The following is a 2,033-nucleotide window of genomic DNA, read 5'->3' on the forward strand; positions in this document are numbered from 1 at the left end:
TGGACGACTTGGATATTTGTAGAGGGGATTATATACTGTTTAATTAGGATTTATTTCTCTTTACTTTAGTTTTTTAATAGATTTTTTCATGTGTTCATTGAATTGGATTACAATTACGTCCATTAGTGGCTAAACGCCCCCTTTCCGGGGTTAAGGCCAAGAACATGTTTTCTTTCACTTTGAATTGAGTTTTTTTGGATTTCTTATCAAATTTGATTATTTGTTTATCCTTGTTACAACTATTTTAAGGACTTGCGATCCTTAAAATACATATATTGTCGACCTTGTGAACTCGAGAGGGGGAATCAAAATATAGAATGTGGGGATGAATAGAGTAGGTCCTTATTTTTTTATGAATTAAGAAATTTGAATTAGCAACTAGAAAAGGGATATACCTAGGAGCTTTCTTGGTTCACATGTAGGATGACATTTTAATCATCTAAATGGATTATTACATCCCTGCTCAACGATGTAGTTGTAATGGCCAGTTAGGTAGAAGGTTAGAGGTCGGGAGACCATAATCATACGATAAACCCTACAAACCAACAACCAAGGTAAGTGATCTAACAAATGAAGCTCAATAGCATAGTATGATTTTTCATAGTGCTTTTTCCCCGGGTTTTCATCAATTGATTGTCCTAAGTCTTTAATTTTAATCATTATGTTAAGCTTACTTTTTGGTTATAACATTCAAAACTCTTTTGGTTACAACGCACTAGTTTAACCTCAATAGTTGAACTAGAATTGGATAGTTGCTTAACACAAGTATTTGAGGGATCGATATTCGGCTTTATTTAAGGCCACTGTATTACTTGGTGAGAACACGTACACTTGTGTGTGCACTTGGGTGCAATAAGTTTTTAGTGCCGTTGGCAGAGACTAGTAAATTAGAAACTATTTTTGTTTTAGTTTACTTTTTAGATTTCTTTGGTGCTTTACTCCTGGTCTTAGGTTTGATTTTGCAGGAAACAAGTCTACAGGCTAGTAAGCTGGCAAGGGATAGGGAATTGGTTGAACCAATCCTCAAATCCGAGCAATGCTTTCATCAATTGAGGAGAGAAATAATCCTTCTCCCCTGTATTCCACAGATTTAAGAAGAACAAGACAATCCTGCTCTAATGGCTGAAGAACAACTAGCATGCAGGACAGTTCGCGAAGTGACAATCCCACTTTTGATGAATTTGACCTCCCCATTTCAGAAACCAGTTTTTGAAGGTAACTTTAAATTGAAATGGAATATGGTGCGGCTTTTAATCAATAGTGGACTGTTTATAGGGCTTTCACATGAAGATCCACTAGTCTATCTGTGGAACTTTCTAGAGATCAGTGACATATTTATCCCCATGAGTTTGTCAACTGATTATGTTAGGCTGACATTATTCCCCTTTTAACTATTGAGGGAAATGGAGAAGTGGTTGAACAAGTTCAATCACAATTTGGGATAACTTAGCCTGAAAATTCCTCATCCGATTCTTTCCATCTGGCAAGACTGCAAGACTGCGTAGTGAGATTGTATGCTTCAAACAAAAGCCAGATGAGAACTTATATCATGCATGGGATAGGTTCAAAGCTCTTCTTCAGGACTGTCCACATCATCAGCAGTCAAATGAGGTACTAATTCACACTTTTGTTGAGGCACTTGATCATAACACAAATTTTGCTAGATTCAGCTGCAGGTGGTCAAGCATTGAAATTGACGTATGATGAGCCATATACCTTATTGAACCAGATTGCACAAGGAAATCCTGAGTGGCACTCTGACTCAAGAAGTGCTACAAAGAAGGTTGTAGGTGTATTGGAGGTGGACCAACTTATTGCTATATCCACTCAGATTGCTGCATTACAAAATCAGTTAATAACTTAATTCAACAATATGAATTGGGGGTTACACAGCTTGCAACAACAGTGGATGCAATTTAGCAGACGAGTACTTGGTGCATAGTTTATGGCTAGTTGTCATTTTGTAGATATGTATGTTGCCAATCCCGAGTCAATGATATTTGTGGGCAATGTGCAAAGGACAAATTATGGGA

The 2,033-nt window shown here is 37.0% G+C and overlaps 1 non-coding gene across 1 annotated transcript; it reads right to left on the minus strand.

The window, feature by feature from the left end:
• Positions 1 to 1,494: 1,494 nt before the first annotated feature.
• LOC124892170 lies at positions 1,495 to 1,601 on the minus strand. The gene has a single exon (XR_007050111.1). It is a non-coding gene; the product is annotated as a small nucleolar RNA R71 (small nucleolar RNA).
• Between the last annotated feature and the right edge of the window lie 432 nt (positions 1,602 to 2,033).

The sequence above is a fragment of the Capsicum annuum genome, chromosome 1 (genome assembly GCF_002878395.1).
Source record: "Capsicum annuum cultivar UCD-10X-F1 chromosome 1, UCD10Xv1.1, whole genome shotgun sequence".
NCBI lineage: Eukaryota > Viridiplantae > Streptophyta > Magnoliopsida > Solanales > Solanaceae > Capsicum > Capsicum annuum.